The following is a 12,908-nucleotide window of genomic DNA, read 5'->3' on the forward strand; positions in this document are numbered from 1 at the left end:
CTTAATTGAAATGAAGAGCCAATTAACTGTCAAAAATAAATTTGCATTTATATATATACGTTTTATCACACTTTTTTGTTTAAAATCATCATACTGCTAAATTTATTACTTTGTGTTGTGCGGCAGTTGATCAGCACATGTATATTCCAGTAACTTAATGGCTTATTTGGTTTTGTTATCAGTCTGTACAGTAAACGGCTTTGAAATCAGCCTCCCAACAGCTGACCTGCTGGTGTTTGGCACCACCCCGGTTTAGCATGACTTCACTATGTAAAGTAGCTCGAGCAGTCCACCTTACTGATTCTTCAAGGAAGTTTGTATAGGCATCTGGGTGTGTGTTTTGTGCAGCTAGTTTAATCAGTGCTGGGAAAGTAGACGGAACAAAAAATGGAGTTTTTAAAAAAAGTCGTTCCTGCTGTCATTTCTGGAGATGTGGTGCTGGATATTGGAAGTACTATTGAAAGCTCCCCCAGGCTATTGAAGATGAGACGTGTCAGCCTGCTTTCATTAGGACAGACCATAGATGAAGAAGATGAGACAAATTTCTCACATTCAAATTACAGCATGTATCCACATCATCAATTCGGTAAAGTAAAACTTCAGTAACTATTGCAAACTTTTTCTCGGATCAAAACTGTTTTGATTGATTAGTCTGAATTGTTGTTGAGTATTAGAAAAGGCTTTCTTCAGAAAGCAATTATGATTATGGATTTTTTTCTTCAGTTTTAAAGTTATCTACAATTTAAAAAGTGTTTGAACCATTTGTTAATATTTTGTGAAATTGCTTTAAAATAATCTCATAATTAAGGGTATGTTTGTATATTACACATGCATATATGCATATGATTTTTAATTTAAGATGAACATCCATTTTCAAAATAAGGTTTTGGATCATAAAATGTGGCCCTGATCCTGCACTGGAAGATGCACAGGCTTCCATGGACTTCAGTGGGGCTCTGTGTGGGTGCAGGGGTCAGTTCACATGGTTCTCAGTGCAGGATCGGGGCTGCTGTCCTTATACCATCTTTGGAAACTTCAGTAGCATGAAAACACAAGAGCAGAAGTCTCTCCCAAGCCATTCCTTTTTAAAAATCTTTTTTTTTAATGTTTTTACATGAATAGTGTATGTAGTAGTCCAAATTTCTTAAAAACATAAATAGTAATTTACAGCATACTGATTTTCCTGTTGTGCATAGAAAGGGGTATTTAATTATATACTGTAGAGTTCAATAATATTTCCTTTACATCCTTTAAAAAGGCTGAACAAATTACTTTTCATAAAGCTAAAAAGATTTTCCACATCACACACGCAACATGTTGATCGGTGTTTAAATATTTTATTTATTATGCTTTTTAAAAAAGAGGTTCAATTAATTTACTTAACTTTTTCAAACAATTTCAGAAGGGTGTGTGGTGGAAGGTCCAGTTTTGCTTTGGGTGGAAATTTAGGGGCTTGATGATGTGCTCTCTAAAGCCCTAAATGGTCTAGAACCCTGCTGGATATCACTGATTCAGCTTCTCCCCCAGGCTCTGTCATGGCCGTTTCAATCAGCTGGAATGCTCTCTGCTGTTCAGCCCCAGGGTTGAATTTCCAGGTGTGGCAGTACCCTCTGACTGCAGGGTCCTCAGCTCTGAAATTCACCCCCTTTTTGTGTGGTCGTTCCCCCCTCCCCCCTCCCCGAGCCTTTCTGACATAGTGTAAAATGCTGGTTTGGCTTTTTTTAAAGTCAGGTTATCTTGTGTTGGAAACACAAGAAACAATTTTGTTTTTGTTGGCCAAATTGTTAAAGTGTATAATACATTTGAATATACTGCTTGCTGTACATGTAACATCACCAGCCATTGATAGCTCATTGCAGAGTAAAAATCTCTTTGGACTCCTGTTGCCAGCGTGCTCAAAGTTCTAGCCAAACTTCATCATGTAGCTTCTGTGAAAGGATGACTCATTATTAGTTAAGTTCTACTTCGAATGCTGATCCTGTGGGTATTCACTGTGGGTGTGCGTGTGCTCCATGTTCCTAGGACCAGAAATTATAGCAGCATTTATTGGTCCAGGTCTGGGCCCTTCATTTCCTGGAGCTATCAACTGAGGGCATAAAGGGTGGCACGGACTGATCGCCTCTCCAGTTCCTTTCTACTGCTTGCAGTCGGGGATGGAATCCTTCTGTGTCTAGTCTTCTAGCTTTTACCTGTATGTATTTTGTAAATAGTTTTTTATTAGCTATATTGATAGTAGTGAGTTTGTGATTAGTAGGGATCAAGGATTCTCCCCTGTTGTTCCCCCACTGTTTGGGGCACTTAGTATGCCCAAGGCGTCTAGCCCTGCCTGGCTTGCCCTCAGGTCGTCCTGATTAGTGATCAGCACAAGAGCTGCCTGTACTACCTCGGGGAATAACAGATTCCATCAAAGTGAGAGATCTGCCACTCCTTTCCCCTTTGCACTAGGCAGTCTCATAAATTTCAGACTCCACAGGCACTTGATGGAACTCTCCATGAGGCCCCTGTCTGACCTTGGACCCTCCCACTCTCTGCCTCATTGTCTGGAGCCTCAGGGTAGTGCCTATGCAACACCAACATCTTCCAGCTTGTGTCGTCTAGATCCAAGACTCCATGAAATGGAGACATGAAGCGGGTAAGGAGAATCACTCTCCTAAAAAGAGAGAGAGTTTACTTTTTAAGACGTCAAAGAAAAAGATTGTCCGTTCCCCTCCTGCAGTAGCAGTTGAGATTCCATGCCCTGGAGTGTTGTGTCCTGAGCTCATGGGGAACTCAGACTGGCACTGACTAGCAGGAGTTCCAGTGTTCTGAAGCCATCCACTAAGGCTTTCTCATTGGTGGTCCAGGCTGCATCTGAAAGGGCTAGACAGAAACACCCCTGGTCTACTCCTATGGATAAAGAGGGCAAACACCTGGATCTGTTTGGGAGAAAGGTCCTTTTCATCATCTAGTCTCTTGTGCAGATAGCCCAAACGGCTAAATAAGATTTCCTGAACTACGCCAAGTTTGTGGAATTTACTGACAACCTTCTGCAGCAGGACAGAGCTTGTTTCCAAGGTCTGATAGACAAAGGCAAATTGATAGTCAAGACCACTCTTCAGTCCGCAGCTGATGCTACTGATACCTCCTTTACAGCTCTGGCTACTTTAACAGAGCTAATTTCACAAAGCTAAAAACAATTATGACCAAATCAGCTGGGAGGAAGAATTTAATCAGAAAAATGTGTATGATGATTGGGAAATATTTAGGAACACCTTACTAGATGCCAAAAAGCCACAATCCAACAATTGAGGAAGAAGGCTGTGCTGGTTAAAAAAGAACTACCTGGTTTATAGGGGAAGTGAGGGCAGCAGTAAAATAAAATAAAAAATATAAAATATATATAGCAAATGGAAGACGGGATAATGAATATAAATCAGAAATTAGGAATTATAGTAAATTTGATAAGGGAAGCCAAGGGACACACGGAGAAATCTATGGCTAGCAGAGTTAAGGGACTGTAAGAAAGAGTTTTTTTAAAATAATTTAAAAAAGACTCCTGACAATGGTAGTGGTCCATTGCTAGGTGGAAATGGTAGAATTGTCAATAATAATATAGAAAAGGCAGTGGTGTTCAATAAATATTTCTGTTCTATATTTGGGGAAAAAATAGGTGATGCAATCTCTTCATATAGTGACAGCACTCCTTCTATTCCACTTGTATTTTAGACTTTAAAGTCAGAAGAGACCATCATGATCATCTAGTTTGACCTCCTGCATATTGCAGGCCACAGAACCTCACCCACCCACTCCTGTCCTCGACCCATAATCTCTGGCTGAGTTACTGAAGTCCTTAAATCATGGTTTAAAGACTTCAAGTCACAGAGAATCCACCATTTACACTAGTTTAAACCTGCAAGTGCCCCGTGCTGCAGAGGAAGGCGAAAAACCCCCAGGGTCTCTGTCAATCTGAGCTGGGGGGAAATTCCTTCCCGACCCCAAATATGATGCTCAATTAGACTCTGAGCATGTGGGCAAGACCCATCAGCCAGACACCTGGGAAAGAATTCTCTGTAGTAACTCAGAGCCCTCCCCATTTAGTGTCCCATCACTGGCTGTTGGAGATATTTGCTGTGAGCGGTCACAGATTGGCTACATGCCATGGTAGGCAGACTCATCATACCATCCCCTCCATAAATTTTATCAAGCTCAGTCTTGAAGCCAGTTAGGTTTTTTGCCCCCCACTGCTTCCCTTGGAAGGCTGTTCCAGAACTTTACTCCTCTGATGATTAGAAACCTTTGCCTAATTTCAAGCCTAAATTTGTTGATGGCCAGTTTATATCCATTTGTTCTTGTATCCAAGTTCGCACTTAACTTAAATCGCTCTTCTCCCTCCCTGGTATTTATCCCTCTAATGTATTTATAGAGGGCAATCATATCTCCCCATAGCCTTCTTTTGGTTAGGCTAAAGAAGCCAAGCTCTTTGAATCTCCTCTCATAAGGTAGGTTTTCCGTTTCTTGGACCATTCTAGTAGCTCTTCTCTGCATCTGTTCCAGTTTGAATTCATCTTTCTTAAACATGGGAGACCAGAATTGCACACAGTATTCCAGATGAGGTCTCACCAGTTCATTGTATAATGGTACTGACACTTCCCGGTCTCTACTGAAAATACCTCGCCTGATGCATACTAGGATTGCATTAGCCTTTTTCACAGCCGCATCACATAGTCATCTTGTAATCAACCAAAGACACCTAAGTCTTTTTCTTCCTCTGTCACTTCCAACTGATACGTCCCCAGTTTATATAAAAAAAATCTTGTTGTTAGTCCCTAAATGCATGACCTTGCACTTTGAACTATTACATTTCATCCTATTTCTATAACTCCAGTTTACAAGGTCATCCCAGATCATCTTGTATGATATTCCGGTCCTCCTCCATATTGGCAATATCTCCCAACTTTGTGTCATCCGCAAATTTTATTAGCACACTCCCAATTTTTGTGCCAAAGTCAGTAATAAAAATGTTAAATAAGATTGGTCCCAAAACCAATCCCTGAGGAACTCCACTAGTAACCTCCTCCAGCCTGACAGTTCACCTTTCTGTATGACCCATTATAGTCTCCCCATTAACCAGTTCCTTATTCACCTTTCAATTCTCATATTAATCCCCATCTTTTCCAATTTAATAATTTCCCAGGTAGAACTGTATTAAATGTTTTACTGAAATGCAGGTAGATTAGATCTACTGCTTTCCTTTGCCTGGAGAATGTTAAAAAGGCACTAAACTTAAAACATTTTTAAACCAGCAGGTCCATATAACTTGCATCCAAGAGTTTTAAAAGAGCTGTCTGAGGAACTTGCTGCACCCTTAATATTGATATTCAATAAGTCTTTGAACACTGGGGAAGTTCCAGAAGACTGAAAGAAAGCTAATGCTGTGCCAATTTTTAAAATGGGTAAACCAGCAACGCAGGTAATTATAGGCCTGTCAGCCTGACATTAATCCTGGGCAAGACAATAGAGTGGCTGACAAGGGGAATTGATTAATAAAGAACCTAAAGGAGGATAATGTAATTAATGCAAATCCATATGGTTTTATGGAAAATAGATTCTGTCAAACCAACTGGATATCTTTTTTTGATGAGATTACAAGTTTGGTTGATAAAGTTAAGCGTGTTGTTGTAATACACGTAGACTTATATAAGGCACTTGACTTGGTACCACATGACATTTTGTTTAAAAAAACAAAAAACAAACAAACCTAAAGTCTTATAAAATTTAACACCGCACACATTAAATAGATTAAAAACTGGCTAACTGGTAGGTCTCAAACTGTAATGATAAACAGTGAATTGTCATTGAGTGACTCTGTTTCCAGTGGAAACCCGCTGGGATCGGTTTTTGGTCCTATGCTTTATCAATGACCTGGAAGAAAACATAAAATCATCACTGATAAGGTTGGCCAATGACACACAAATTGAGGGAGTGGTAAATAATGAAAAAGAGTGGTACTGATTCAGAGTGATCTAGATTGCTTTGTAAACTGGATGCAAGCAAACAATATGCATTTTAATACAGCTAAATGTAAATGTATACATCTGGAAACAAAGAATGTAGGTCATACTTACAGGATCGGGGGACTCTATCCTGGGAAGCAGTGACTCTGAAAAAAGATTAGGGGATTGTGGGGGACAGTGAGCTGGATGTGAACTCCGATTGTGACGCTGTGGCCAAAAGAGCGAATAACAATCCTGGGATGAATAAACAGGGGAATCTCAAGTCGGAGTAGAGAGGTTATTTTACCTTGGTATTTTGCACTGATGCAACCACTGCTGGAATACTGTGTCCAGTTCTGGTGCTCACAGTTCAAGAAGGATGTTGATAAATTGGAGAAGGTTCAGAGAAGAGCCATGAGAATGATTAAAGGATTAGAAAACGTCCCTTATAGTGGTAGACTCAAGGAGCTCAATCTGTTTAGCTCAGGGGTGGGAAAACTACGGCCCGCAGGCTGGATCTGGCCCGTCAGGGCTTTGGATCCAGCCCGTGGCGGCGCCGGCACCACGTCCCAGTGGCCCGCGGTGGGGGGCACAGGGCTCTGTGCGTTGCCCTTGTCTCCAGGCACCACCTCCCGCAGCTCCCATTGGTTGGGAACGGGGAGCCGCGGCCAATGGGAGCTTCGGGGGAGGTACCTGTAGGCACGGCAAGGGCAGTGCACACAGAGCCCTCCGCCCCTCTCCCCCAGGGACCGCAGCGCTTCCTGGAGTGGCGCGGGGCCGGGGACAGGGCAGGTGTGCAGGGAGCCTGCCCTGGCCCCGGAGCGTGCCGCTGCCACCCCGGAGCCACTTGAGGTAAGCGGGGCCGGAGCCTGAACCCCTCCTGTACCCTGCCCTGCAACTCCCTGCCCTAAGCCCCCTGCCTACACCTTGCACTCCAACTCCCTGCCCTGAGCCCCCTCGTACACCCCACACCCCTCCTGCACCCCAACCCCCTTCCCTGAGCCCCCTCATGCACCCTGCACCCCTCTTCTGCCCCAATCCCTTGCCCTGAGCACCTTCCTGCACACCACACACCGCACCCCCTCCCACACCCCACACTCCCTCCCACACCCCAACCCCCTGCTCCACCCCTGCATACTATTTCCCCACCCAGATGTGGCCCTCGGCCCAAAAAGTTTGCCCACCCCTGGTTTAGCTTAACAAAGAGAAGGTTAAGAGGTGACTTGATTGTAGTCTATAAATACCTACCTGGGTAACAAATATTTAATAATGGGTTCTTTGATATAGCTGAGAAAGGTGGAACAAGATCCAACAGGTTGAAGATGAAGCTAGACAAATTCAGACTGGAAATAAGGCGTAAATTTTTAATAGTGAGACTGATTTACCCTTGGAACAATTTACAATGGAGCAGAGTGGATTCTCCATCTCTAACTATTTTTAAATCAAGGTGGCATGTTTTTCTAGGAGATATGCTCTAGGAATTATTTTGGGCAAGGTCTATGGCCTGTGCTATACAGGAGATCAGACTAGATGTTCACAATGGTCCTTTTTGTCCTTAGAACGTTATTAGTATGAAGTTAATCAAAATGTTTATTTTATCTTATGTCTTAAAATAAGCTTCAAATCAACAGCTTGTTGTGAATCTTAGTAAAAAAGGATGACACTGGTTCTAGAATGGAAAAGTACTACTGTTGAACCAGCTGGAAAGGAAATCCTGCAGGTACAAGTCTACTGTAGCAAAAATGGAGAGGCCTTTGTTTAACCTTGTATTTGATGTACTATTGGTGGTTGAGCAATTCAGGATAACAAAGCATACAAAACTCTAATCCTGCCGTTGAAGATTAATTCTCTATTCTGACTCATTAAATGCCTGCCAACTGGCTGTCATTAGAAGTAATTTCCTCAAATCAGTGTTACATGACTATTATCATAGAAAAGTGTGATGTCATCATTTACAAAATGCAGATTTGCAGACTGTTCTGGGATCATGCTTTTAACAGTAGCGGATAGCAGCTGAATCCTATTTAAATTATCTGCTTATTTCTATTTTTGTATCCTGGTAATGGAATGAGGTGCTCTTATGGAACAGAGCAATGTACTACTGCATTACCAATGAGGAATGCATTAGAAGGCAGGTGTCTTCAAAACAGATAATTAAAGCAATCAATAAAATAGGCACATAAGCCTTAGGAAAGTGTTTATCAATGTCAGCAGATATTGAGCAATATAAGAATAAATGTAATAAAGCTGTTCAAAATTTGAATATTTTTTTTAAACAGTGAAGTTGCCTATCCTACATGACTGGCTGAATTGTATGTCGATTGAAATAAAAGTTTCCAGTTGTTGTTGTTGTTGTTGTTCCTATTTAAAAAATATAGTTGATGTTTTAAGAAGAATAGCTTATAAATGAATGTAAATTCAGGTGAAATACTGAGTTTGTCAAGTTTAACTGTTAAAAGGTGCATAATTCAATAACAGTAGTTTTCTGACAGTAACGCTAAAGATGGAAGAGAAGAATTATGTGAACCTAAAATATTTGCTTTATGTGGAATTAATGGAGGTAAAGTGATAACTTTATTTTTAGGATTAAAATACAGCAACTATACATTTCCTTTAAATTAATATAAGTAACATTTTGCTGCTTGATTTAAGGCAGAAGCCAAAGCCTTACAGAAGAATGCTTTATAGATAAAGTGGATGTTGTGCTTAATGGGTATTTTCCCTGAGTATACGCTAGAAATAGTCTTGTATACCCGTTTTAGATTTATAAAGCTAGTAGGATGACAGTAGTAAAAAAAAAAAAAAAAAAAAAAAGGCGAAGATACTTAATTTTCTGCAATACTTAATGTGATGAACTGTGTGTGTGTGAGTCATAAAGCTTTTACAAATGTTGTTCAATGAATACGGTTCAGTTAAATTTGTAATTTATTTAGGAGCTGTGTGCTCAGTGCTGTACAAGACAGTCCCTTTCTCAAAGAGATTACAGTGTAGAAGGTAGATACAGAAAAATGAGATGCACTGAGAAACTCAGAGGGAAAATTTACCTTTGATTAATAACCTATATCTTTATAGATGAATCGTTTAATTTTCCTCTCCTTTCTCTGAATATCTCTGGATCTCCCTTTCCCCATAATGTTAAGAAAGGCCAGCTTGCCTAGTGCAATCAGGGCCGACGAGGGGAGGGGGGCCGAAAGCCGGTACAAATTACCGGGGCCCGGCGGTCCGGAAGGGGGCCCAGCTTCCCCCCCCCCCTCGTCGGCCCTGTTTAGCCGGTCCGCCCTTGCTGGGGGGCCCGAAAGATTATTTTTCACCAGGGCCCGAACCCACTCTCGGTGGCCCTGAGTGCAATGACAATAGACAATCAGACATATAGTGTGCAAAATGTGCAGTTATAGCAGCAGACCTGTCCTTCAGTTACATTGCGAGGCAGGGGAATTCATATAATGGGACAGTTTTAAAAAACTGAGATCTGTATAAATCAAATATATAATGACTATACTAGAGATTTTGAATTTATTCATATGGAACTCTCATTACTCAAGTATGTCCACATTACTTCTGTATATTAATGTTGTCTCCTTTTATGAACATAAATCCCATTTCTCCACAAGCAGTTCTGCTAAGATGAGATGAATATGTTCCTTGGTAGTAAACCATTAGTTAATAGAGTTCTGGTTACCCTTATGCTGCTAAGGTGGCTACGCAAGTTCTGTATTTAAAGGTGGTAAATATGAGTTCTAAATGAGTAATCCATTTTGGGAGAATGAAAGGAGGCCCTTCAGTAATTCCATTTTTCTTCTTTTGAGATACCAAGAGGTGATAATGAGTATTTACTCTTCCTTTCCAAGGGCTGTCACATGTGAGTTCTGTCTTGTCACTCCTCCTTTTCAGTTAGTATTTATAGGGGGAATAATGAAATGCTTTGACTTGCAGTATTGCCAATAAGCTGAGAAAAAGAAAAACGTCCAAACGCTGGTGCATGCTGGCTTGCAGTACTGTCGAGGTAAAATAAATTATGCTTGTAGGTAAGGTATGTATCTAAAATAGAGATACCAAACTTATTCTGAGGAGAGGGATTAATTCAATTTTTAATTGTGCTCCAAGGGTTGGAGAAGCTTATGCTTCCAATGGGTTTATATCAGGGGTGGGCAAACTTTTTGGCCTGAGGGCCACATTGGGGTTCCAAAACAGTATGGAGGGCAGGTGTAGTGTATTAAATTGCTCCCCGTAGGAATATGCTACTTACGGCTGCCAGTCCTGGTGCTCTGAGCGGCATGGTAAGGGGGCGGGGAGTGGGGGCTTAAATAAGGGCCAGAGCGTCCCAGGCGGCAGTTGGGGTGTGGATAGGGGTCGGGGCAGTCAGGGGACAGGGAGCAGGGTGGTTGGATGGGGGTGGAGTCCCGGGGGGCGGTTAGGGGTGGGGGATCCCGGGGGGGGCAGTCAGGGGACAAGGAGCGGGGGGGTGGATGGGTCAGAGGTTCTGAGGGGGGCAGTCAAGGGGAAGAAAGTGGGAGGGGGTGGATGGGGGCGGGGGCCAGGCTGTTTAGGGGAGGCTCAGCCTTCCCTACCTGGGTGTAGTGTATTAAATTGTTCCCTGTAGGAATGTGCTACTTATGGTGTACTACTTACAGCTGCCAGTCCTGGTGCTCCGTAAGTAGCACGTTCCTACAGGGAGCAATTTAATACACTACACCCAGCGGCTCTCGCAGCCGCACTGCCTGGCAGGAGCTTGCAGCCCCGCTGCCCAGAGCGCTGGTAGCATGGTGAACTGAGGCTGTGGGGGAGTTGGGACAGCAAGGGAGGGGCCGGGAGCTCAAGGGCTGGGCAGGACCATCCTGTGGGCCGGATGTGGCCCGCGGGCTGTAGTTTGCCCACCTTTGGTTTATATAGTTGTTACTAATGATGGTGGAGTTACACAGGTAACATAGAGGAGGTGCATAGGTAACACAGAGCACCTAGTTTGGCCTGCAGAACCTTTCTGCACTGGGGGGAAGGAGACCAAAGCCCTGAGGTAAGTGGGGAAATGGGATACCGGGAAGAAGCATGAGCAGGAGAGTGCAAGAGGGGAGGACTCCTGTCTCAGACTGAGAAAGTGGGACAATCAGTGAGTTATCTTAAGTGCCTATACACAAATGCAAGAAGCCTGGGAAACAAGCAGGGAGAACTGGAAGTCCTGGCACAGTCAAGGAACTATGATACGATTGGAATAACAGAGACTTGGTGGGATAACTCACATGACTGGAGTACTGTCATGGATGGATATAAACTGTTCAGGAAGGACAGACAGGGCAGAAAAGGTGGGGGAGTTGCATTGTATATAAGAGAGGAGTATGACTGCTCAGAGCTCTGGTATGAAACTGCAGAAAAACCCGAGAGTCTCTGGATTAAGTTTAGAAGTGTGAGCAACAAGGGTGATGTCGTGGTGGGAGTCTGCTATAAACCACCAGAGCAGGTGGATGAGTTGGACGAGGCTTTCTTCCGGCAACTAGCAGAAGTTACTAGATCGCAGGCCCTGGTTCTCATGGGAGACTTTAATCACCCTGATATCTGCTGGGAGAGCAATACAGCGGTGCACAGACAATCCAGGAAGTTTTTGGAAAGTGCAGGGGACAATTTCCTGGTGCAAGTGCTGAAGGAACCAACTAGGGGCAGAGCTCTTCTAGACCTGCTGCTCACAAACTGGGAAGAATTAGTAGGGGAAGCAAAAGTGGATGGGAACCTGGGAGGCAGTGACCATGAGATGGTAGAGTTCAGGATCCTGACACAAGGAAGAAAGTAGAGCAGCAGAATACGGACCCTGGACTTCAGAAAAGCAGACTTTGACTCCCTCAGGGAACTGATGGGCAGGATCCCCTGGGAGAATAACATGAGGGGGAAAGAAGTCCAAGAGAGCTGGCTGTATTTTAAAGAATCCTTATTGAGGTTGCAGGAAAAAAGAAAGAATGTGTAGAAAAAATAGTAAATATGTCAGGTGACCAGCTTGGCTTAACAGTGAAATCCTTGCTGATCTTAAACGCAAAAAAGAAGCTTACAAGAACTGGAAGAGTGGACAAATGACCAGGGAGGAGTATAAAAATACTGCTCAGGCATGCAGGAGTGAAATCAGGAAGGCCAAATCACACTTGGAGTTGCAGCTAGCAAGAGATGTTAAGAGTAACCAGAAGGGTTTCTTCAAGTATGTTAGCAACAAGAAGAAAGTCAAGGAAAGTGTGGGCCCCTTACTGAATGTGGGAGGCAACTTAGTGACAGAGGATGTGGAAAAAACTAATGTACTCAATGCTTTTTTTGCCTCTGTCTTCACAAACAAGGTCAGCTCCCAGACTGCTGCACTGGGCAGCACAGTATGGGGAGGAGGTGACTAGCCCTCTGTGGAGAAAGAAGTGGTTCAGGACTATTTAGAAAAACTGGACGAGCACAAGTCCATGGGGCCGGATGCGCTGCATCCAAGGGTGCTAAAGGAGTTGGCAGATGTGATTGCAGAGCCATTGGCCATTATCTTTGAAAACTCATGGCGATCGGGGGAGGTCCCCAATGACTGGAAAAAGGCTAATGTAGTGCCCATCTTTAAAAAAGGGAAGAAGGAGGATCTGGGGAACTACAAGCCAGTCAGCCTCACCTCAATTCCTGGAAAAAGCATGGAGCAGGTCCTCAAGGAATCAATTCTGAAGCACTTAGAGGAGAGGAAAGTGATCAGGAACAGTCAGCATGGATTCACCAAGGGCAAGTCATGCCTGACTAACCTAATTGCCTTCTATGAGGAGATAACTGGGTCTGTGGATGAGGGGAAAGCAGTGGATGCGTTATTCCTTGACTTTAGCAAAGGTTTTGATACGGTGTCCCACAGTATTCTTGCCAGCAAGTTAAAGAAGTATGGGCTGGATGAATGGAGTATAAGGTGGATAGAAAGCTGGCTAGATTGTTGGGCTCAACGGGTAG

General features: G+C 43.2%; 1 protein-coding gene across 1 annotated transcript in view; it reads left to right on the forward strand.

Moving 5' to 3' along the window:
- Window positions 1-569: 569 nt before the first annotated feature.
- FRYL (FRY like transcription coactivator) overlaps window positions 570-12,908 on the forward strand; it is a 345,908-nt gene continuing 333,569 nt past the window's right edge. Inside the window, exon 1 of the mRNA XM_026647943.2 lies at window positions 570-586. The gene's annotated coding sequence lies outside the window, so the exon portion shown is untranslated. The remainder of the gene's footprint in view (window positions 587-12,908) is intronic.

This window comes from Terrapene carolina, unplaced genomic scaffold (genome assembly GCF_002925995.2).
Source record: "Terrapene carolina triunguis isolate 2854851 unplaced genomic scaffold, T_m_triunguis-2.0 Scaffold66, whole genome shotgun sequence".
Taxonomy (NCBI): domain Eukaryota; kingdom Metazoa; phylum Chordata; order Testudines; family Emydidae; genus Terrapene; species Terrapene triunguis.